The sequence below is a fragment of the Rhyacophila brunnea genome, unplaced genomic scaffold (genome assembly GCF_057557595.1).
Source record: "Rhyacophila brunnea isolate RB1 unplaced genomic scaffold, BYU_Rbru_1.0 scaffold_4, whole genome shotgun sequence".
Lineage (NCBI taxonomy): Eukaryota > Metazoa > Arthropoda > Insecta > Trichoptera > Rhyacophilidae > Rhyacophila > Rhyacophila brunnea.
The window spans coordinates 19,875,553-19,903,417 of record NW_028233068.1 but is presented as its reverse complement, the minus strand read 5'-3'; the positions used below and the strand labels follow the sequence as shown (position 1 = coordinate 19,903,417).

Below are 27,865 nucleotides of genomic sequence, written 5' to 3'. Positions count from 1 at the left end.
TTATTTTCTGTATTTTCATTTTATAAAATTATTAACACTTATTTTATGTCATGTCGTGAACGCTTTGAATTTATAATTTGTTATGTTCATTATATGTCAAATAAATAAATTTGATTTGATTTGATCATGGTTTGCTTTTACTTTGAAATTTGCAAACATTACAGTTATTTTTAAGTTATTTTTATTAATTAGAGTTATTTTTTTAAATGCTGTATAACGGTATTCTGTCACGTAAACGTAAACGTCAATTCTATCGATAGTTTATTTTTTTCACTGCCAAGCTTGGCTAGTTTTTTTCAGAGGGTTAGCTTCTATTTTTAAATTGCAAATATTACACTTGGTTTCACTTTACTACCTAGTCAATTTATTTATTATCTTATCATATATTAACTTTTCTAGGGTCTTGGAAACTATATTATAATATAATATATAATAATATATCCTTTCTACCGGAAACTATTTGTTTGTGAATAATAATATATTGACAATTGTACTTTTATAATCTTTATAACAATAACAACAAAACCTCTGGCATCAACGTTATCGAGTATCGATTTCCCAAGTGCCACATCATTTCACACGGACAATAATTTATACATTTTTCAGAATATAAATCCATGTATTCTACATAATATATGCTATTGCGCCCGAATAAAGTTCATATTACATAAACAATAAAAAATAGTACATATAAAAAAAAGTTGAATAATATATTAATGACATTTTTTTGCAGTTCACCTTGAATTGGTGAATTTGGGAAATGGTGCAAGTGGCCATTTCAGAGCAATATGAAATAATTTATTTTATTGGTCTCGTAAAATATTTTCCACTATCATACCCTGTAAAAAATAGAATGATATATATTTTTTTACGCCATATTATAATCTGTTTAGAAGCGAAACATGGAAATTAATATTTATTTATGTTACGTATAAAATCAGGGCTCGAAATGGTAAATTTTACGAACCGGAGCGCTCGATAATTTTACGAAAATATTGCAAAACATGCAAATACACAGCTATCTAATTTTATGTTTTTTTTTTATAAAAATAAGTGTGTTAAATTCTTTGATAGGTATATGGCTTATCAACCTCATATAGTCAAGTTATTTTTTTCACAAGACAGAGCGATAATTTTTGGGAATTTTATGAATCGGAACGGCGCTCAGGTCATTTCGAGCCTGTGAAATACGTAGGTATTATGTAATAATTTGTAATTATTAGCAAGGTGTTGCAGTGAGTATTTCAGTAATCGAATAATTATTATAATTTTGCTTGTCACTGAGTACGTCTGAGTGAAATTTTGAATTGTTACCCAAACACACATAACAAAAGTGTCAGACTGTTCATATTTTGGCGCCAACTCAACATGAAAATTGGCGAACAATGCTCGTTGTAGTATTGATTTTTAGTACAGAGAGGGCGGTAGCGACAATGCCGCGCGAAAAGAAAATAATAAAAGAAAACTGAAAGGCAACCTAATTATTTTTGATGCTCCTTTGTGTATTGTGGCATATCAATCACTATTGTTCTCTCTCATAATAAGACTATGCTTATTATTAGGTTACCTACTTGTGATATCTACATAATATTATAATGTATGTATTATATTTACAACAATACAGTTTTTCGCGTTGTTAATTAATTATGTTACAATTATTGATAAGCTTTATTGTAAGTCGTATACCTTTAAAGAAAAAAAATACAATCAGATGACTTCCATTAAAGTACACTATTTCGACTCGTTAAATGTGAAATAACAGTTATATAAATAATTATATATTATGATGTATTTAATTATATGTATGTATCTAAGGTTATCTGTTACTATTAGGATGCGGGTTCAGGATTTATACGCCATCTCTGCGAAGAACGAAGACAAGTACGTACAGCGTAGGTAATGATTTTACGATATTCAAGCAGTGTATCAGATAATATACTGGGCAAGCGTTGAAGTACGAGTGTCCCCAGCAACTGACCAAATAAATGACTCAGGCTACGATACGTATTAGCCGATTCTATTGTAAGGCTATCATGTCCTGGTATAACTGAAGCCTGCCTTCCCGGAACTGGGCAGTCTAGGCGGGAGGTTTTTGTTACAATTCTTGTAAACACAAAATAAATTAATCCATCAAACTGGCACTGGCTTGTTTTTCGAGGGCGCCATAAATATAGGTACATATCAGAATATATATTGATCACTGTTTTTTTTATTATAAATAAATAATGGATATAAAAAATATGTGCACATAATTTGAAAATAAAAAACATGCAGGATGGTTTTTAATATTCATATCTCGCAATGTTTTGCATTATCTAATTAAATTGTTCATAAAATCCTTATAAATGTTCATTGTATAAAATATGTTCATTATAATCCTTGTAGATCTCAAAAAATGGCCAAGATGACCTGGGACATCTTCTTTACTGGATAGTAAACTAACGTCAGTCTTGTACCGCAAAATAGGATATTAATTATAATATTGTACTTAAACCATCGTTAACTTTTCCAGGACTAAACGAAATAAGCCATACTCTAAAGCTCAGTTATGCGTCTTGATTTAATGTAACAGTATAATATCGTATTCTGTTTCTTTTTGACGGAAAGTACCTAACATATATGTAAAATTAAATTCGTTCTGTGGATTGCCGATAATGCAGAATTTCCAACCTCAAATTTAAATCTCGTTTCATGGATCTCTGTTAAGTGGAAAGTAACGGTAAATCAGATGGTTACAGTACCTAGCTTATAAGTTCATAATAATATTCTATAAAACACCCAAGTATTATTATAGGGTACATATACGTTAACTGTCTAGGAATAGCTTTATATGAATATTGAAGCAAGACCTCGATTTCAGTTCGTGTCCGGAAACTTGTACGTATGCAGTTCGCCGTATCACACTTTACCGTGAAATATTGTATCGGAAATATATGGCCGTATATTAGAGACCGTCCAATCTCTTTGGGTTGTATTTATAGTACTGACATAAAATTCATACCTAAATAAAACACGGTTCTTGTCGGTTTACACTTTACACTTCACAGGAAGCCAGCAGCAAACAAATTTTATATACTTACTGGATTATTTGTTAGGTAAGATTGTTAGGTTAGGTTTTTTTTTTAATATAATTATTAATAGCTATGTCGCTGCTTTTTCGTAACAGATGGTTGTTAGTAATTTTGAACAATCACAAACAACCAGGCTCTGAGAAAAACACATAAATATTGTGTCCTCGCCACGGATCGAACCCAGAAATCTCAGGTGGAAGGCCAGCGTCTTACTCACTGCACCACGAGAGCCACCGTTAGGTTAGATCAGGTTGTGTTAGGTTAGGTTTTCATTTTTCTTTCCGATAGAAAGCTCACGGTGAAATATTTTACGTACAATTACATGTAACCATTTCGGTTAGCTTTAGCGTCTTGTTGAATAGTTTCAAATCGAGTGCGCAAACGAGACGGATGGGTACTTATAATAATAACAAGGATATAGCAATGGTGATACTTCTCTCTTATAAACTCGGTATTCACCATATAGGTATAAAGATTGTTTTACGACACGTGTTCCGCTCACATAATGAGCTTTATTAAGCAAGAGTATCACAATATGATATAGTAATGTAAAATTATAAAATAAAAACGTATAATTGAAAATAACAATATCACAAATTACCTACCACCAAGTTATTGCTGAATCTCTTGAAAAGTGATACTTTGTATTTATTTTTAATACATAAAAATATCAATTAATATTTTTTAATTATGCGTAAATATGTCAGAATCCGTTATTGAATCTGCAAGCGTCTTTTAATATCGTTTCCTCTTAATGAAAAATAGAAATATAAATTTCCTTTGCCCGACGGAAGAAATAAAGTCTCGTATAGACTGTTTCCTTTTCCGGCCTACCGTCGGATTTATGTGTGTACATTTCTTTACAATAAAAAGTGTTTGAAAGAAAAAGCAGTTGGTTTCACTAATAAAGCTTCAGTGACATTATAATACTGTTAGATATAACGTAGGTATATCAAGTAGCCATATTATTAGTATAAATTCACCATTTTTATTTTAGTTTAATATGTACCATTAATTTGGTGCATGATGAATAAAATAAAGTATATTATTTCTTTAATGAAATGAGAATTGACTCTGATAATTAATGTATGATACCTACAACTACTGAACTAAACAACATGACGTAGCAAGATAAAAAGTTGCGATACGGGAGTGAATCCTGACAGCTAGATAAAATATCCTATTATAATATATTGTTTTTCAATCAATAATTCGAACGTAGAACATGTGTGTTAATAGTGTTTTTTTTTATCTTTTTCGTTTATATTTTACTGTCCAGAATGCAAGTGGTTGATAACCAATCGATGTGAAACTTTTATTAAGAAAAACATGCCTACCATATTTTGGTGTTTATACTATCATCAATTTGTAATAAAAATGTTAAATTAAAATATTTAACCTATTTATTTAATGTATAAAAGTTTAAAAGTAAACCAATGAATATGTACTCCATCCTAAATATTTAATCGTCATTAATGAGAGTGGTTTCTTTAGTCTTTATGTCATGGCGTGGCGATGAAGTATACCTACTAGGTACGAACTACCTATTATATTTTAGTAAATTTTTCATTAATTTATTTTGTTCATTAATAATTGTCTACGGATAAAAAATAGTACCTACCCATTCAATGAATTCTTCTTTGGTATAATTGGTAACATAATAGGTGTATTTTAATTCATATAAAAGCAAAAAAAACTTGAATACTTTAGACATATCGTTAGGACATATAAACACATGCTACATACAAGAAAAAAACTAAGGGAATGGTTCAACCAAAACTCGAGTTAACTGTTTTGGGCAGCGAGTTCTCAGATATTTTTCACTACGATTATCGCTGATTTTCAACGAATCATTGTCTGTTGAAAAATAATTATTATACTAAATACTAATAGTATTCGATATATTGAAACTGGCTTTAACTAAATATATACCTACATTCTTTGGCTTAGTATTTTTATATGTACGTACATTATCCATACAACGTGCTTGGTCCAAGGTATACGTTAGTAAACGTAGTATGTTATGTCGTATGACTTGTTAGGAATGCTTTGTGACTCTGCTCAACTTTCAACTACTTCAAAGCGAATACAATATACGTACTTACACATTCACAAGCACAATACTAATATATCTACACACAGATATATAACACCTAAAATAATATTTTTTTATTATTTGAAAAGTGCTAAAAAAGTGTCAAAGACTTTCCACGCCTTTCGATCCTCTACTTATATCAGGGCAGAGTGAAGGCTGTCCTCGGTTAGTAGGTACCTTAATTTGTTGGCTGACGCTCTTCTTCTGCTTCGCCTTCCTTAGAGACTACCGAAAACCACTAGTATATCCAAATCATTTGATCCGCGCCGAATAATGTGTCCAAGAAACAGTAGAATGTGTCTCAAATACGCTATATAAAAATAGTATTATCACACTATTACTAGACGTATTTCATTTGTAAAAGTGTTGACTTGTTACGTTTTATGTACATAATAATATTATAGAAAATAACCCTAGATATTGTATTTTAATTATATGAAAACATTATTTCATACATTATTGAAAGCCTTCTGTCAAAACATTATTTTGAAGTCGCTTACCATATTTTATTAATCTATCTATAGTCTATATCCATCATTAGCGAGTGGACCAAATTGACAATATTACTTGACTTAATTGAACAAATCAAATCAAATTTATTTATTTTACATATAATGAACATAACAAATTATAAATTCAAAGCGTTCATGACATGACATAAAATAAGTGTTTTTAAAAATTAAAATACAGAGAAGTGCGAGTTAATAATACAATAAGTAATAAAATCAGAAAATAAATAACAAAATAAAAGTAGATGGAAGCACACAGAGTGAACTTTGATAGACCCTATCTTAAAAACTTATAAAACAACGTCCACCTAAATTCACCCTCACGTAAGTGGAATATATCAATATCCGAAGCGATTTCATTAAACATGGTTACTGCCCTTCTAATTGGCATTATTAATGAATGGCAGGTTAGTTCTGCACCGTGGGAGAACAAACAACGGATGCCCTCGATTCTTAAGGTAATTATCAGAGACACACAAGCCAAAACCACCAAGAATGGCAGAGTTCACATTTACGCCGCGTATAAGTCTGAAAAAATATGTAGCTAAATAAAGATCCCTTCTAAATTTTAAGCTGCAGTACAGGTTGATACCAGGCACTACTGTGCTTTATAGAAGTTGGCAGATTATTGGAGAATTCAGTTACGTTTATTAAATCAGCAACATTGGCTGACTCATTGTAAGAGTGCTTATCTAAATCATTGGTGCCCAGGCGGACGAGGAGTTTTAAAAATCTTAGTCCGTATGTTTAATGAATTAAACTCTCATTAAGTAAATAAAAGCTTTTAATGCAATAATTATTCTCGACGAAAGAACTTGAAATTTATAATATAAAATTACATTATACGCATACTTTATAGTTTATTATTTTAATTATAAAATATTCAATCATGGAAAAGCTCTATGTTCTGTTTCAAATTGGATTCTTTATTTTAAAATGACAATCGTATCAAAACAATTTGGTATCATACACAGGTACTGTAACAAGATAGATCCCTTTTTCAAAACAACTGGTAAACAAAGACGAAAGCTTCGCTTCGAAAGATCACTTCCACTTTGTGGTGGATTTACGCCCACTTCTTACGAAATGAGACACGTGTATACAACGTTATTACTACGAAATCTACATGTATGTGAGAAAAAAGATCTTTTAAATTAGATAAGTCAACTAAATTTTATTTTCTGTTATACACAAAATGAAATCGACAATGTGTATCGAAGGGTGGAGGTAGGCTGTTAATATCCAATATGAATAGTGCACACTAAACTTTGTCAATCAAACGTATTTGTTTTCATTGAACTAATACTACAATGTGTAGATAGTGTTTGTAGGTTTTAAAAATTCAATTAAGTCCCGCCTAATCTAAGCCATAGTAGATACTAGCCAAAAATACTTGTTTATCTGTAAAATATCTAAAAATTTGCCATTAAACCATACATAAATAGTTTTAGATATTTTATAAATAAAGATTATTTTGTATCGATTACGGTTTGGTTTAGGCAGGGCTTATTGAATATAAAAAACTAACGAACGATATCTGTAATATGTACTCTTAATCCAATGAAAACAAATACGTTAGTATGGCTGATAAATTGTGTACCTACTATTTTTTTTCGGATCACCCATAGCGTACCTAAATTATTATGGATTGATTTAGGCAGGGTTGAATTGAATTTTAAAAATTAACCAGCACCATCTGAAAATTGTATTCTTCGTGCAATGAAAACAGATAAGTATTACTGGCAAATTTAAATGACTTAAAATTAAAAAAATAACATTTTTCTTTTTAATGTTTTCAGATACATATTTATTAATTAATACAGTTTAAATTGTAAATTACCATAAGAAATGTCACAAAATTTCAAGCTACGAGTTTTTCCGCTAGGTGCCTCTCGTAGGTAGAGGATTCGCTTTAAATGGATTGCCCTACAAGTTGTTATAATAAAGTGTTTGGTCACATTTTCTGTGTTTTTGTAGCGGAATGTATAATTTTGAATATTTCTTAGCGTGTCCGGAAATTTGTATCTATGCAGTTCGCCGTATCACACTCCACCGTGAAATGTTGTATCGGAATGTATGGTCGTATATTAAAGACTGTCCAATCTCTTTGGGTCGTATAGCACTGAGATAAAATTCATGTCTAAATAAAACACGATTCTTGTCGGTTTACAGGAAGCCAACGGCAAAGAAATTGTAAAAATAGCCGATATTCTGAATTATTTGTTAGATTAGGTTGGGTTGGGTTAGGTTTTCATTCTTGAATTCATGAAGGTTGCCAAAATCGGCTATGAAAATTGACGCGGTTCCCGCCTGGCTTCCTGTGAACCGACTTGTACCTAAAATCTTACAAAATACGTAGAAATATACTAATACTAATAATACAGTAGAAAATAGGTATGTAATCAAATTAGAAATATAGAACAATGCGTATTTTTTTCATCTCGGTGCTATTATAGAGATGACCGTATAGTATACAGTCATATCATTCAGATAAGAAAGCTCACGGTTAACTGTGCTATGGTAAAATGCAATATGTTCAATTTACGTAATGTACCTAACCGTTTTTTAGAGGTGATATGTGCTCTTTTAGAAGAACAAAACATCGTATTTATATGATTTTTTAATCAGTGTGTATCAGCTTAATACTAATTTAAAGTGGTCAAACGCATATATTATACAACGCATTTGATTGTCTTTAAATAGAATATTTCCAGTTAATTTCTTTGTCTTATGAACCTTTACCAGTTTTGTTCTTAATTTATTCCAAGAAAATCTGGTCACAGTAGTCACACTTAAAATAAATAATGAAATATTATTTTGTATTTTTTTTAATTTATAACTAATTTTTATTGTTTTATCGTATAGCTTAATAAAATCGTGCCGTGGATTCACACCCCACCCCGCTGGCTGAGTAAAATTCACATTTGTTGAATCTAGGGCTTGTTAATAATGAGTTTAAAATGAATAACAACAATATTTTGTAACAAGTATGTTTACATAAAATATCGAGGTCCATAATTATGGTCTTCAAAATTATATTTTATTTGATGCTATGTGAATACGTAATTATCATCTGGATCTGACCCGCTGTTGGAGGGAAGTCTCATCTAGCTCATTTTGTATTTTTGGCGACCTAAATTTTTATTAATTTGAATCAATTTATCACTATCGTAGGTTTTAGAGAGTTATATTGTAGCGATTTATTGCATATTGGAGAGCGATGTTTCTGTGCTATATCCTTTGTCTGGCGTCGGTGAACATTTTGGCCATCAATTCCATCTATCGCTGCTCTTAATAGGGATGGAGTATTGAGCTCATACATTTTACTGAGATTCTTGAGCCAAGAAGTTAATTTTCTGGTAGGGTCTCGCTTACCACAAATTTTACCATGAGTGGTAAAATTTGGAAGTTTATATCTCCTGAGGTGGCGCAAAATGTCACTAAATTATACGAATTTCATCTTTGATTATTTATTTGGCCCTATTAATTTTTGATATCACATCTATCTGAGTTCAAGATAATGTGATAAATACAAACAATATAAAAAACTTTAATTTAAAGTAAAATTTATTTTAAAAAATTTGAATTGTTGGTATTTTAACTTATTGGGATTTATTAGCACCCATTAGGTAAATAGAATCATAATAATTAAATGTTTAAAATTATTTTTAAATTCACTATGTAGGTGACAGAAAAAGAAATTCCATGTATGTGATATAATTATAAAGGAATTCTACTACGTAAACAACAATTCAAATAATAAATTATACCCAAACCCAAAGTGGAAGCCAATTTAGATTAACATTTAAAATAATTAATACTGATGAAAGTTTTCACTTTTCTACCGGGATATAACCAGTGAAACTTTTTTTTTGCGAATAGTAATAATATCTATCGTTGAATCTCGTGTGTTTTTGATTAAGAAAACCTAATCGGGTTAAAAACCAAATAAAAACCAAGAAAACAGCTTGAACAATACAAAACTTAACAAGACTTTATAACCTGTTTTTATTTAATTATTTAGTAAAATAAGTACAAACAAATTATAATAATAATTCTCCACTAATTTCATGGAAAGTTAAATTCGATTAAAAACATGAAATCGAACCCGGAAAAACAATGTTTTAGCCCACCCCTTCCAGCATTCAGCAAAACAATAATGTCTTATTTACAATATGAATAAAGATCACAATCGTCTACCATTAAAATAATGGCATATATTCGGTTTCGCTTCTCTCGCACACATAAAATTATTTCAAAAGCTCATGATATAATCGACGCTTTTCTTTATATCAACCGAGTGTATTTTCCTTCAAATATATGTAAGTGACTTACAGCTTTTTAGGATTGTACAATTTTCCTCCTTTCCCCTAATGAAATTTTGAATTTAAACCAAAAACACATTGTGAAATGGCTCCTTTTCTTCCAGTCCATAAAGTCTATTATTTCCTGCAGAATGAAATGTATTATAACTTGTTTTGGCGGAACATTTGAGCGTCACGAGGCCTTCCACAGTATCGCTTGTGAACCGTATCCGCAAGGCTTATTTTCACATGACTCTAAGTTTTGGTATATGTTTCAGTTTGAAATTGAGTTTTCACCAGTGCCACCCCATTTTCCTTCGTGTAGGTTAATCCGTGTCAGACTTTTGAAGCAGACGGTCGCGTAGACGTTTCAAATAAACACCGAAATATATTTAAATTTGAAGTTATCAAAGGTAATTTCGGATATTTATCAATTAAACCGTATTTAGATTACGGTTATTGGTCGTGTAATCAAAAACGCGCGTGATTTGACGGTAAATATTACATTTTCTCGCTGTTCTACGAAAATTAGCAGTGTGAAAGGTAATTTTTAGTCGATTAAATAGGTTTTTGGGCGTTGGACATTGCATTTGAAAGGTTATACGTGATCATAATTTATAACCGTTTCAAAGTGAACTGAATTGATTCAATAAATTCAACATAAAAATAAAACTGTTAAAATAAACTTACTGTTCGCGATCGCTAGGGGAATATTTTCAAGCGATTTCACACAGACTTATTCGTCGTCATTGTAAGTAGAATGAAAACATTGTTAGTAGATTTAGTTTTGCATGATTTGTTAAATGTCAATCATTAAATATTCGTAATAATATTACTGTTCAAAATGTCATTAAAAATAAAAAAATATTACTCAATTATTAACATTTTTTTTCGAAATTATAAAACTAAAACAATCACCGATACTGAAAAGCTTAATATTAAATGATAAAATATACAATTTGAATATAAAATACGAAAATATCAGTAACAAATTATTTATTATAATATACGCATTAGGTATTTGGTATTTTCATATAATTCTAGTACATAATATAATCCTTTTTAATTTTATATTAATAACTAGATATTTTATATTTTTACGTTATTTTAGTCAAAAACTAGTGCAATATTTATCGTATATACATAATTATTACTATTTTTTTTAAATCATAAAATTTTCTTAACATAAGAAATCCATTGATGGGTGTTGTTTTTATAAATACACAATCCTTTCATATAGTGGAATTTATAGAATAAATCGTACCATTTTTTAATATGTAAGCTTATTTTACTATTCTTAAAATAAAGAAACAAATCAATCTAAGTGAAAATCAATGGTCCGGATTTTTAATAGATTTTACGATCAACAAACTATTATATTATTATCGGCAGTCAATGTGTATAATAGGTATAAAATAATTGAAAATTTAACAACGTATATTTAATTAGATTTTAACCACACGTTGACGATTAATCAAACTCATTACACTTAGTGTTTCTAAATAACATAAATAATTGTTTGCATTTTGTTTACAATACTTTATTGAAATTATAATCGAAGAGATGTTTATACAATTCTTTATAATCGGTTTTGGCCACCGGGCTTCACCGGGGTATATATTATATATATATATGGTACGTATACAAATGAAATATAGTTACTATTTTAATAACTTATAAAAACTAATAAGGTATTAGAAAATGTTATGTATTACACATTTCGTATAGATAAAATATAAAAATGAGCTTTACTTTATAGCCTAATTAATAATTTAGTCTATTGTTCCAAATATTAAAACATTTTAATACCTAAATCTATATAAGTAGGTACTTTAGAGCAATTCTCTTGTACTTAAATATGCAATATTATTTTAATCACAGTTTGGTATGCAAATAGTAAGAAACTTGAATATTTTGTTGGTTGTATATATACCACGGGTAGAAACTAAACCCTCGGGTTACTAAAGCCGATACTAAATGGAATAAGCACACTGTCGTCAACACGGTATAGAATTAAAGCTCAATTCCTATCAATCGATACCATTCATTTTAATATAATCGATTGATTCGATATTATGTCTTATAGGTACGGCAGGTATTTTGAAAAGAGGAATTAGCTATATATTTTTATTTGAAATATTATTTTATTATTTTATAAAAAACATATTATAAAATTAGCAAATACATGTGAATACAAATTAGAAATAATTGAAAAAATTAAAAAATATCATCTAATTAAAAGATTAGTAGGTATACTTCTACATATTTATTAATCTTTTAACTCTTTTGACGAGGGCTTCATACATCTGTCACGGATGATATTGCTATATCAAAAAAATATTATAATTACTTTGTATAACGTTAGTGTGGTCTCGGGTTCGATTCCCGGGTATGAAAATTTCACACGTTGATTTTTAATGTAGGTATTTTGGACCCAGAGCATAAATACCTAATAGCTTGAGCAAGTTGCAAACACCAGTGTCTCGTAAAACATCTTTTGAGACATTTTTTCGAGGGATTGTAGAGCCAATAGAAAAAAAAATTGTAAATAAAGGAATTACATTTGTTGTGAATTTTATAAAAATATAAAAACCGTAATTATATTCAATAAATAATAATAATAATAATAGCGTACTGGTGACCATATTCAGTAAAACGACCAAATGATTCATTGTTACCTACTACTGTTAGAAAATATATTCATACTTCTTAATATCAAAACATCAAATTAGATACGTTGTAATATGTAAAAATATTCGCAATAGAAACAAATAGGTAGATAATTCCCAAAATGTTTAAAAACCAAATAGAATTATTACCAAGCTGATGCCATGTTTGCCATTTTGCATAAATAATGTACGTAGTTAATGGGACCTTTTAATTTCGTGAAATATATTTTAGCTTTTGAACAAGGCGAAACAAGGCACAGCGCGAAAACCTTGTCCATGTTTTCATAATGAACCAAACCCGCATCTTTTGTATTGGTTTGACCTAGTTCTTCATACAAATAGTTGCAGCACGAGAAAGACAAATAGGAGGTTGCGTCCGGAAACGGATATTTTATATACATTTTAGGCGAGTGGTTTAAATTGGCCAATGCCAGAATAATAATCGCGCGGCGTTTATTCGAGTTGATTGTAATTGGCAGTTGAAATGCCAATAGAAACTTCGCAACGAAGCTAAACTATGTTTTGTTAAAATAATTTATAGTCGTGCTAAACATAGAATCCGCTCATAGATTGGAATGTTAAAGTTGTGGAACGAATGACTATTTTGAATTATTACTTATATCAAAGAGTTTGGACTAAGTATATCTACAACCAATCAAAATGTCAACTTTTTAACACTTCCGTTACTGTAATGTCACCTTAGGTTACCCATTAAATTGAAAATATTTCAATTAATATGCACTTCATCATGTTCATATTTCGGCCATTCCTAGAATCTTTAATATTACATCTGAAATCGATGGTATTATCCAGTAAATACATATAATTGACAGACATTTACTTGTCATAAATGTACATTACAAACAGAGCATCGCATTATATTACGAAATAATTACAAGATAAAAAGAACTTTTTATATACAACGTTTTTAAATTTTCTGTTGAATTATTATGATCAAAAATCTACTTGATGTGAAGTAAATAAAAAACAAACAAACAAACAAATATAGAAATACTGAATACTGAAATTTCATTTTGATTTCCATAGTAACGCACGTACTATATATTAATAATTTCGTTGCTAGGACCACCAAGCAACCTTAGCAACCGATAATAGTGGATTGTATTACGGATTTCTTCTGAAATAACTTTTCATACAAAACAGAATTAACTGAAAATGAATTCAATTCTACTTAAAGATGGCTAAAAGTATTAAAAGAATGCATTGAGATCGTGTTCTGATATATTCTAAAAGTTTCAAATGTCTAGCTGGTCGGGAAGTTAGTTAAAAATCGATTGCAAGATTTGTACCGGATAAACAACCACCGGACAAATAAGAATACGAGCTAATAACAACGTTGTAAAATGTAGATAAATCCAAAATTATATGCTACAATGAGAGACACACTCAATAGGGAGAAAAATACGTGAAAGTAAGGGGTGAGGTCAATATAGTATTATGACTTGTAGGCTGTAAGAATGTGCAGAAATACTCGTGTAATTACAATAATTAAGATTTGAAGCTTTATTAAGATAGCAAATAATGATGATAAAACCTTACTTATATATTGCCTAAATTTACATTTTTCCCTTTTATCTACTGTAATATTGTTAATGTCGTACGGTAACCCAAGATCACATCACCGAAATGGACGAAATTATATTAGCATCGGATTAGAAGGTTAATGTAATATCTTTTTTAAATACCTATAATATTAAATTACACAAAACTTTGTAACACCATAATCAGCTGTTATTTCACATATCCTAATATTGCTTTAAAGTTACAGAACATTTTTTATTAGAGGCAATATTGGTATTTTTTATTTTAAATGGAATATTTATTTAAAAAAAAATCAGTGATTCATTATTCTTCTTATCGTGCCATTCCTAGCGGAGGGCGATCTTAGCCTTATCATCTACTACAAAGAAAAGTTTGGTGGAGCCGAACTCGTACCAATCACGGAGGTTCTTAATCCACGAAATGCGTTGTCGTCCTCTACTACGCTTATCGTTGATCTTCCTTTGAGTGACAAGTTGGGGAATCTGTGCTTTTGTCCTCTCATAATGAGGCCGATTTACTATAGTTTTCTAGTTTTCATACTACGCAGAACTTCTTGGTCTGTGATTCAGTATCTAGGTATATTATTCTGCAATCGATTGGCATAATATGAATACGTGTATTAATTAAGGCGCTAAGTACCAAAAACAAAAAAACTGACATTTTTATAGAAAAGTGTTCTACATACTAACGCCAATAACTTCAACTATGGTCTAAGTGCCTCAAGCAAGTCAAAAAAATACAACAAAATATTTAAACCTGTTGACGTTGTAAGTCCGTTGGCCTGTTTTATTTATAATGGTGTAAATAGCACTACAGTGGTCAACCTCATTCAATATAAAATGGCTGTCGATGGTGTGTTGACACTTGTAAGTTCTTAATACCTAAAATTATAGAAACTGCCGTGATTGCTTCACACTGTAAAACCACATTTTTCAAAATGTCTGCTTCATGAAATTTTACTGCAATGACTCAGTATTTTGTAACTACAGGCAATACTACTTTTTGGTACTTAGAGCCTTAATTAATACACGTATTCATATATATCTCAAAATCAACCCTTTCACCATGTATCACTGTTGATATATATAAATTAGCTTAAGTAATCTGTTTTCAGTATCCCTTTCATATATTAAAGCCTAATCTTTATGGAAAAATGGTTTCTTCAACAACGTTCTTCTTTACATTAATATCCGTTATCGAACGTCAGCGAAGATTTTGGCCATATTTTCGGGTCTAGGACGATTTGGCGACGGGACAACTGGACGCCACGCAATTCGAAAATAAATAGACGTTAGGTACTTATACGTAATTAAAAAGAAATTTAATATTATTATTTATATTTAAATTTAAATTATTATATTATGATTTAATTGTTGGTGAGAATTTAAATATGCACACGTAAATAATGATTTAATCGTGCATATGTTTAAGTTCCAACGAAAAAAGAGTTTTTTATTTTTATATAAAGCCTTAGGCATGGTAATTCTCAATCCGCAATAAAAAAAACATTATGTTAAGAGTAAAATGGATTAAAATTACTAAGTAGTAGATAGAAATTGATTAAAATTCATCGTCTACGTTCTGTTTGCGTGTCTACGACAATGCGGCATCCAATTGTCCTGGCGTCCAGTTGTCCCATACCCATATTTTCCATGTCTGTTGCTGCTCTAAATCGGAATATTTAGTGATATTTTTTATGATCTACATACTGCATCCAATGGCCATATTATATTATAATATTGTTTATAATGCCGCTTCACTTACAAAGTTATATAATAAATTACTATCATGATGATGTATTATTAAATGAAAATGACTGAAACATTTATTTAAATCATTCACTAGGTTGTCATTTTTTCAGAAATAATACATCAAGTTATCTTATATTTTGTTTATTCAGTAAAAATACTATGGCGTTATAGTTTTTGGGCAATGTGCCAGATAGTATACGACAGACAAAGAAATTCATAGTGATACAAAGAAGATAATATTATCATAGAAATAAAAGTTGAGTATTATAAAAAAATAATATTTTATTTAAAGTAAATATGAGAACAAAAATAAACAATAATTCTTAAGGGTTTAAGCCTTATTAGTTTCAAACAACACAGCAATATTAACAGTGCTATAAATCGGTTTACCGCGTGATGAATTTAATCTTATGACTGTCTTGCGATGGAGTATTATGAATACACTATTTTTTTTAAATTTCCATACGACAGCAGACGGCGAGATCTAACTGCAGTAATGTACTATACGTAGGTTGGATAAAATCACATAATACATTATGACCTCACCGGGATGAAGACATACGCAATTACAGAAAGTGATTTTAAAGAATATTATCGAGTCAAGAGTATTATTTTATAATATATATATATATATCAATAAAATAAGAATATTAGCGATAGCCCGCGATTTCGTCTACGTGAAATATTCTGAATCAAGAAATAAACTGATTCAATTAGTTTTTTTCAAATCAACGAGATATAAAACGGTTGAATTTAGTCATCAGCCCTCACCACACTATCGCTGATATCTAACCACTTCATCATTATTACAAGTGCGATATATTCGACAATGTTTGGACATGAGCACGCGCCATTTTACCCGCAACTCACCGCTGCTATTTGATCACTGTACTGAGTGCGTTATTTTAAATAATTTTTTATCTTGTAACTTTGGATGCTTTTGAGATATCAAAATAAAACTATAGTTAATTGTTAAAAGTAATATAGTACATAATCTGTGTAATACACCATTCACACATGGATGGATTTATTGCTGACAGTACGTATTATCGCGGCCATAACAAAAAATTGCGCGTCTAAACACGTATTATCGTGCAAATTGCAAGATTGCATGCATGCAATGACATTATTAATGGACAACGCACTCACTACAGTAGCTAGCAAGTAAATTCGCGCTTAACGACATTCGCACATTTATAGGTAGACGTCACGTGACAAAATTTCGCAATTTCCATTATGCGATATCACGCATCGGGAATTTATAGCAATACCACCTTTATTGTAATGGCGTTAGAACAGTGTTTCTAGTGTCAATGTTCATTTGAGCGAGCGATATTGATATTAAAATATCCGATTCGGCAGACCCGACAAAAAAGTGAGTGTCATTTTTTTTCCAGATGGTCCATATTAATGTCATTGCATGCATGGATCAACAAATCAGAAGCTTCTGAATTTTCACGCGCCTGCGCAGTAGAACGATAGTGGCGAACCCGCCGGTAAAAAGTTAATGTAAAGAGGTTAAATAATTTACACGGCCTGTCATATAGTACCATACAGTGAGAACATCGCGTCTGGCTTACTCTTGATGAATGAGATTGGCAAGACAGTCAGCACTTTTACATGTAAACAGTGTTATTTTCGCGATAGTTTAAAATACACACTATTGGTGCAAGTAAATCCATGCGTGTTTGCAGGCGCTATAAGATTAAGCAAAACTCTTTTGGTAGCTTTTGAGTTACAAACAGGAGAGGAATAGTACATACAGATAATACAATTTTATTATGTAGGTACCTAGTATAGATATAATTTATAACTACAATATAACAAAAAAGAACATGCTGGGGTAATGATAATGTGAGATAATTGATGAGGAAGTTATATAAACATACATATTTCATTAAATAACAACCTAATATTATTTAAATGTGTTTGGAGATTGGCATCATATTATTATCACTGTCAATAAATGTTACATAGTTAATAGGTTGATTTCATTCAAAAGGTACACTAGCGCAAAGGTATATGAAATAAAAAGTTAACTCTTCTGTCACTCAATGTCAGTTAAAAAAAATCTTTTATTATACGAATTTTCCGACAAAATCTCGGCTTCTGTCTAATATACATCATATATATATATATATAGTGGAGTATATAATAATATTTCATACGGCCCAAAATTTATTCAAAGCATGAAAAGGGCCCCAGGTTTTATTCTCGTAAAATACATACCTACCACGTTGCGTGTCCTATAATGTCAAAAGTGGTATACATGACAGCTATAAATCTGTTTTTCAACCATCCCTCCTCTTGGATTCTGAGTATGCGAATCATTTAATATTTTAAAAGGTTAATGTGGATTTTTGTATTGTGGATTATTGAGGCGTTTTTGCTTTTGCAACGTAAAAATTGGTGGTCATTAAAAAGAGTGTTATTTATTTTTCCCATTTGTTGTAAAAAAAAAATATTTCCTGGGTCATAACATTTTTATACGTCAATAAAAATGAGTATGTACTTTGAAAAATTCATGACCATCAACAATAAGGGGAACTTGGGGTGAAATATAACAAAACAAAAATTTGCATTTGATTTTTTTTTAAACTATAATATTATACTTACGTTAAGCCTAGTACCCATGTACGTTCTTCCTCAACGGTTTTGATCGATCGAACATGTTGACTTGGAAGCATGCTCGTCGTTGCGTCCGCACAGTCGAGCAACTCGACACAAGACGCTGTGAGGCCACCATCGCACGACTTCGACCACGAGTGAGAGCGGGGCCACACGAGCCTTGCCAGTGCGTCCTCACTCCCTCAATCAAACTGCATCGGGCAAGAATTACGGACCTTGAATCTTAGCAAACTGCTCGAGCCAGATGGTACACACGTTGAGACATGTTGGAACGAGCGTAAAACCGTCGAGCCGTTACTATTAAAGGTGACGGATTGTTATGATTGAACCGGTTGATCACTTTGACTCGATTTTTAAATTTAATTACGTTTTGTATACAATAATATAATATATGATTGTGCAGTATTGCCAATCTTTGACAAACGTATTTCGTCAGATAGAGTAAAAAAATAAGTTAATCCGCAGAAAAAAATCTATAAACTAGCACTGAAAAAAACATGATGGTGAACGTTGTTTTAAATAGAATTGATAGTAAATCTGTGATTATTCGTATGATACCGTATGATACACTTATTCAATAATATAGATGTAGAAAATATTTTTAAAGGGTCATAGTTACATAAATGGTGCGAATGGCATATTCATACATTGATGCCATATTGCATAATTTTCCTCAAATTTGATCTAATCACAGGAAGTATTACGTTTTTACGCTATCATTTTATGATTAATAATGATTAATAGTAATTTACTAAAAGTAAATTATTTCAATCAAAATTCGCATTTCTCTGACGTATATTAATTATGTTTTGTTAACGTACAAATTCTCTCTATACTTCGTAAATGTTAAGTAAAATTCTACAAAATTAACAAGATTCTTAATTTCCGCAGTGAGTACTTGTAATGAACACAATGACGACGCGATTTTTGACGATAGTGTTGTCACTCAGCCATTGACAGCTGACATTTTGCATTATTACGCGCGCTGTCTAGTACGCAGTGACGTCACACGTGATGTTTCCATTTTTTCGATATTCGTTATTAGGTCGATCAACGGATAAATAGCTTATAAAATTTTTCGTAATTTCATGCATCAGGCTCTATTAGCGCCTGTACACGGATTGGCTTGGAAGGATTTACTGGCAGCAATAGTGCTTATTTTAAACTATCGTGGCAATAACTGTTTACACGTAAAAGTGCTGACTATCCACTGACTCCAATCTCACTCTTCAAGAGTAAGCGAGACGCGATGCTGTCATTTTATGGTACTATTTGACAGGCAGTCAAAATCGGTTAACCTCAAAATGAGTATAGTTCGTTTTTTTACCGGCAGATTCGCCACTATTGTTCTACTGCGCAATCCTACAGTCGCATGAAAATTCAGAAGTTTACAAATTTTTTTGATTCATGCATGCAAGCTTGTAGGATAATACATGTTTACCCATACATTTTCTTGTTATGGCCGCGATAATACTTACTGTCAACCAGTGTTGCCATCTTTTTCTATGCTGATTATAGTACAAAAGCATAAAGATTATAGTATTTCTGAAAAATATATAGTACAGAAACATTTTTTGTGTTGGATCCTTTAAAATTATAGTATTTTGGTATATTTGGCGTAAAACTATAGTATTTTACATTTTTCGCGGAATTAAAATTATAGTATTGTACTATAATTATAGTACGGTTGGCATCACTGCTGTCAACAGTAAAACCATGCACGTGTAAACGGGGTATAAGGATAGAGAGCATGTACATATAAATATAAAAATAAGATAATTCTATTAAATACGTCAAGGGAAGCATAATATCATTTTATTTTTGTTAAATTTATTGTTGAATGTTGAACAATACAATGATATGTACGTTCCCATAGATCAGTTTAACTTTAATTTTAGATTAATACATCATACTCAATTAAAAAATTATAACAAAGGCACTCCGTGACATACTGCAGCCTACAAATCACATTCAAATCGAAATGGCGTCGATGCATCGTTAACTCGTTCAGGGTTGAATTGGCTAAAGAAGAAAGCACCTCAACTTTATTTATCACAATCACTGCTGACCTTTTAATTACCACATTTAAATAACACATTATTTATATCTAATGACCAACTGCTCCAAACGTGCCAGTCGCGGTGTTAGCACTAAATGAGTTAATTCAAATTAAAAGTTGATCAACTTTGTTTAAATATGTTTCCCGCTGATCAATTTTATTTCAACTGCATTCAACATAAGGTTGAACGACAAAAATTGACGCATGGAAACGCAGCATTGATCAGTGGTTTAAAACTTGTCAATTTACAATTTATTAATAACTCGGAAATGAAAACAGGCGTACCTATATGACTTTATCCAGTGCTTGAGTATATCATTATATCGATTTTAATATAAAAGGCAATTATGTCCTTAGGCGCCACTTAGTCTGTGTGCATAAAAGATTAGACATGGCGCTTTAATCAACGGTTCACGTGATTTTTCTGTTGAAAAAATGTAAATAATGACACGAGATCATAAATAAAATTCGCTAATAGACATTTTTAATGACGCGTGTAAAGCGGCTCAAAGCGAATGTCGATCGATTCCAACAAAATGAACCTTCCGTACAAATAAATGAGAGCCTTTTCAATTCACACACTACAACATTTCAGTTTTGTTATAAAATGTACAAAGTTTTGCCAATAAATGCCGCGCTTTGAATCAAGTATCAATTGGTTATTTTATACACCTATTAAGCAATACTGATGAAATATATTCGATACACTACTTAGGTATTTTGTTGTTTAACTAGTAATGGCGTAATAATAGAAATAAACTCGTAAAACAACGACACTGATTTAATATAACACTGTTAAAATAATAATGCTGAAACTAACTATTTAATAAATAATAATTTATAAATTTATAGGCAAGGTTTTGAAATTCGATAAAATAATAAATTGTGAACGTAAATTTTTATAAACAAAATACACATACGTAGTTTTGACAATTATTTGACAACCGCAAAATCAAACTAAAATCAATCTACAGAATTTGATATGACTTTTTAGTATGTACTTATCATTTTTGTATATAAATATTGATGAGACGGATATTCCAGAAAGAAAATACAACATTAACATATTATTTTATACCCCGAAATGGTGTCGGTTAGGTTGAACAGGATATGTCATCATTCAATCTGAAATGTTACCCAAGAGATAAACCCATTGTATCCCTGGACCCAAACTGGTAAGTTAAATAAGTACATACAAATTACATATGTACTAACAGTGCCAGTATGCGTGTAAGGATATACAATACATATATTAAAATTAAGTCAGAAGGAACACATTGGATAAAGTTGTATAAATGATTTGATTTAGTTTTCTATTTTCGGTTTAATCGATTAGAATGTTTTGAAATTGTTTTAATAAAATGTAGTTTAGTTAATAGCATACATATATTATAAACAATGTTTTATATCATATTAGAGTGATATGGAATTTTACTATAAGTACATGGTTTCGTTGATCAATTAATATAAATTGTTTGTTAAAGTTTTATTTAGTTACTTCTTGATACCATATCTATAATCTTCATCTCAATAATTCGCGAAATTTTAAAAAAAGATGGATGATTTATATAAGAACTGATTTATATAAGAAAGTTTTCATAATTAATTATAACTGATGAACAAAATAATAGAATAATAATTCAGATAACATTTCACCAGGGCTCGAAATGGACCGGAACGCACCGGAGCGCCGTTGCGGTTCATAAAATCTCCAAAATTATCGCTCCGTCTCGCGGAAATATTAATTTGACCGCCTGAGCTAGATATGTCATATAATAAAAAATCTAACAGACTTATTTTTATAAAATACATATACAATTAGATAACAACGTTAATATTTTCATAAAATTATCGAGCGCTCCGGTTCGTAAAATTTTCCATTTCGAGCGCTGCATTTCACATTTATTAAGTGTATACTGCAATCAGCAAGTCATAAAAATACAAAATAAATAAAAATAATATCAAATGAAAATCATGTTTGATAATATACTTCTATCATATTATTATTATGTCATAAATAACATGAAAAATCATGTAATATTTAGCTAACTTAAACAAACCAGTCAAAAACTTTGTCTTTTTATCATAGATATGTATAAGTATAAAATACAAATTGTATTAGTATTATTATTAATCAAATACAGAGTAACAGAGTGAACTATACGTTTATACAAATGTACAAACATGTTAGTTACACATAGAGAAAACAACATAGATAAAAGTTTGAACAAAGAGTAAATGTTGTCGAACTTTGTTTCGCATTTCTGTCTCTTTATTTTCAGCGATTTCGTTATTTGATTTCAAAGTTTGTTTCACTGGTTTCATACAAACTTCTCATGAATAATAGTTATTGTTATATGGTTATACAATACGAACTCGTACATGCTGTGTTGTCTTATGATAGTTAATTCTTCAACTGAAGTCGGCACGTCTAGTTGTAATACTTACGGATACTGTGTTAACTGAAAACGGACTAGATACTCAATCAAATTACAAAAAGGTTTCGTTTAAACACCTAGCTTAATGGAGTGGACTATAAATACTGGTTTTCAATAATTAAAAAAAATACACTACGAAGATGTCAAAGTTTGTCTACGAATTTAAAACAAACCCGACATACACTGTTAATAAAACATAATTGAACGTAGTTATGCAGAATGTAGCCAGTCCACAATAATGTCCAGCTGAGATATTGGCACTTTAGCAACAACATGATATTAAAAATGTATGTTAAATTGTAAATAGTATTTTATTTCAAGAATTATTTTTTTGCGGCTTGGCTATTTTCAGCAGAACGTAGAGAAAACCTTCTCGCATCTGATCTATATTATATCCCATTTTTTTATTTTTTGTTGACTGGCTACTTTCTGCATAACTATGTCCAATTAATAGTATTTCAAAATATATTTTTTTATAATTTTGATGTTAACCATTAATCTATTTATCTAATATATTAAAATATAAATATTTAATTAAAACTTGACCTGTGTGTCCGTATCCATACAATAGTATTTAATATCCACCAAGCTTGGATAACCGGCTGTGAGTAAAATAATAAAATACAAATATACATAATATTTATATACAATATACTAGAAAAAAATATCTGTCAATATTCTTGCCGATGCGCTAGTTAGGTATCAATAATACTATTTTTATATCATAATCAAAGCAATATAGGGTAAGTAGCAATATTTATATCTAAATAACGCGTCGATGTGAATACCAATATATATTGGTAGGTATCTATTTCGATAAAGCCGATGTATGTTACGTGTATTTCATTGGTATTGGTTAAAAAAGCGTGTGAGCTATTTATGCATATAGTAACTAAGTGGTTGAGAGAAGCGCGCATTAAAATATTGTAATGTGGGTGTTCTATGTATGCGATCGCGCAACAAAGACGCTTTTTTCATGAAAAATTACGTGCGCCAGAGAGATGCAGTTTATTGTTAGTTATACATAGCTTTCACAGACAGAGAGAGCGAGGAAGAGTGTGTACAAAAATGGAACAACGCACTACCATATGAACGCCATATTGGTATCGTCATTCGAATGTCAGATTCTATCCAGTTGCGAGTCTTGATTGGGTAGTTTTCGACTGTGGCTCCAATATCAACTCTTCAGATAAGTTTGTAGGTCTGTATTATGTATGTTTGCTATGTAGGTATGATGTGTTGCGCTGCGTGACAGACAGACAAATCAAGTCAAATATATAATGTAATAAAAGGTCCCGAATCATTGAATATAAATTGATGTTAATGTTAACTATAGGACTACCAACATCAAAGCAAACTCGTCTTTGTTTTATGACTGAGGATTCAAATACATTTTTAAGAGTCAGCAAAGATGCACATTGTCTCAAATTATATTTAATATATACTTCAAATTGATCTTATAATGTAAGGATACTGAAAAAGTAAACATGAAAATAAATTTGTGAATGTTGATTTTGTAATATCTGATACTGTTACGTTCACATTCATGTACACGAGGAAACGTGCATGAAAAACTATGAACCGGGATAATGTGCTGAGAAAAAACTACACGTGTCGTAGCACGCCATGCGCAAATAAATTATTAATTCTTCGTCAAAACTGATTACAAGTTTTCTCATTCCGTGACGCGAAAGCTTTCGATGCTCGAACGACGCAACTTTGCCCACAGTTTTTCTATGGTAGAAAGTTTTCGGTTAAACGTAGATTTTTTTCACTGAAGTTCAATGAACCTACCGATATTTAGCTTCAATTTGAAGTCTGTATTTAAGTGGGTAATGGCTTTATCAATAAAGCAATTTGAAAAAGATTTGGGACTATAGGAAGAGACGGATTCAGATAAACTTTTCAATGGAAATTCTTGAATGGCTTAAATGTGGACTTATTTATTTTAAATAATTCAAAAACGTACACTACCAGTTTTTGTTCGGCCCTCATAGTTAGTTTTTCACATGGGGGTGCGCGTTTGATTCCCGGTGAGGTAACAATACATGTAGGTAGGTATGTGATTTTATTATAGCATGGGTATTTCCGTAATAGTTTCACTTCTACTGCTACACTATTTTTTCACTACGCTACTTTCACCAGACCTTGTGACCTGTTGTAGTGATAATAGAAATTGTATAAGTATATAATTAAAATAAGGACTATTTTTATTTCATACTAAATATACACACGATTTAAAACTGTTAATTTACATCAATTGGCCACAGTTAGGTTAGGTAGTAATGTTGTTTACCTTAATTGAATTGAATGTCCGTTGCCATTCAATTGGCGGAATTTGAAATATCTCAGAAAGAGTAGTTATTAAAAATAATTCGCATGAATCGAGCGCTTACATGATAGAGCTTTAACCAGGAAAGTGAAATATGTCAGTTCAAGTCCTACACGGTGAAACATTTTTTCTATATATTTTTTAAAATAATAAGTATATTATTGAGGTTTACCAAAATTATATATTATATAATAGGTATAGATTTTTACTCTTTGATTAAGCTTCTCATCGTTATTAAATTATGTAATATACCTAAGTATCATGTATTGTGTTTTATTTTAATTAATACAATGTGTTTCCATCTAAAATTGACGATAATACTGGTAAAGTAGATTTACCCTCAGAAAAGTGAATATTATTCATATTATTAGTAATTTTATATAAATATACCTATTTAAAATAACGTCTGCTGTTATTATTTTGATTCGATTACTTTCTCGTATACTACATATTATTATTATTTACAATGTTACGTAATTTTGGACCGTACTTACGGTTGTTAAATTATCAAAAGTTTGTCGATAATATAATATTAACTATTGATTTCAGTGAAGTAATCGAAAGTGGTATCATATAATATTAAGTAGCTATTTTTAAACAACTTGTATATTTTGATGCAGGGATAAGTTTACGGAATTGCCCCAGTCTAGTTAATAAATTTAGACCTCTATATAGAGGAAGTCCTTAAATTTTTTATCGGAAATGACGATGTTTCCTTTTCCCTTACTTTGAAGATGGCTTTAATAGAAGTACTTAAAACAACCTTCTTATTACTCATGGAGCTACTACCATAAGTAGTACACATTTACCCCCTTCTAATGTCTGCGTCTACCGAGGTCTGCCCAAAGTCGCTTTGCTTCAGTTTTAGACTTTCAATTATTTTCAAATTCAACAATTCCTCCATATTGTCAAGTCTATCAGCATTTGCTTTGTTTACTGGCTTCCCCAATCTAATTAATTTCACACTATTGTTATCCGTCATAATATATAAATGGTTGGGCCATCTAAGACGGCCCAATTTGATGAGCTTTATGATGTGTGGAATTTCTTGCAGAACTTTTAGAAGCTCATTGTTGTACCGTCATCTCCACCCCGACGATGTGTCATTGTCTGGTCCGAAAATACTACGCCAGACACTCTATTCAAATGGACACAGCACTATTTCATGTTTTTTTTTTATGCACCAAGTTTCCGATTCATCCATGACAATTGGTAATATAAATATTTCATACAGGATGCATTTCAAATATCCGTTTAATATCTAAAAACGTAAACACTTTGATTCAACTGAAACATGTCGTTACATTAATGCAGAAATAGCTTTTGTGCCTCAAGCTTGGGAGTTTTACCACTATTATTAGGCTTCACGGCCTCTTGTGGTGTTTAATAAAGAAACAAATAAAAATTAAATTAAAAAACTAAAAAACTGCGAATTGTACCTATTTACACTTTCTTAATTATATCATAATTCGTAATAAAAATTGTAAATAATAAAATAATTTAATGATTTTTTTTTAAGAATACTTTCTTTTATTTTGTTAACTGTCAATTCATGGTGGAACTGCATTGTATTGTTGTTTTTATTTAATAAAACGCAATTTTTTTATAGTACTTATTAAAAGTGGAATAAGTACTATAAAAATTGCGTTTTATTAAATAAAAACAACAATTAAGAATACTTATTTTTTGTTTCGTATACATACATATTAGGTATAACAATAAATGAAAAATATTCATTTGAATGTTAGTCAAACCAAACTGACAAACGTCCGCTTAAGATAGATTGTTCATATTGTGTACATTTATTTTGTACATGAACAATTTTTTAAATATTTTTTCAACCATAATGATTTTTAGTTACCTATTTTAATATTTTATCTAGTGCGTTAAAAAAGCGATTTGGTGCTCAGTAAAATAGAGGCATCTAATTCCAAATAGCAATTAGTCTCAATTTAATATTTGTGTAAGTACCTATAGGTTGTTTGTGTATTTTGACCGTAAATCGTTGGTTTAACATTAGTGTTTTTTTCCACCATACTAATATTCAAATTAGAGTGATATGATTTTATTTACCGACATAATTTGAGATATCGTTTAAATTTTTTAATATTTTTTGTACAATTTTCGCGAGTTTTGGAAGTTAAAGATCATTATAATATATTATATGAAATTAATCATGTGTACATTTTTTGTTATATTTTGAGTGTTTGTTGATTTATTAGTTTTTTAAAAATGGAAGCCTCAATATTTCTTTAACCTAAAATAGTGGCATACTTATATAAATCGTAAATAAAATATTTTCGATGATTCTCCAGTAAGTATATTAAAAAGAAACATTACAGTAATCCGTGTAAAAAACCGAAAACGAATATTGTTCATGTTTTTAAAATTCACGTACGCGTAAAAAATATGTTAATTGAAACAAATGTCGCAGGTACCGACGCTT

The 27,865-nt window shown here is 30.4% G+C and overlaps 1 protein-coding gene across 1 annotated transcript in view; it reads left to right on the top strand.

The window, feature by feature from the left end:
- The first annotated feature begins 10,307 nt into the window (after positions 1–10,307).
- LOC147067052 (uncharacterized) overlaps positions 10,308–27,865 on the top strand; it is a 536,511-nt gene continuing 518,953 nt past the window's right edge. The window contains exon 1 of the mRNA XM_085953678.1: positions 10,308–10,730. The gene's annotated coding sequence lies outside the window, so the exon portion shown is untranslated. The remainder of the gene's footprint in view (positions 10,731–27,865) is intronic.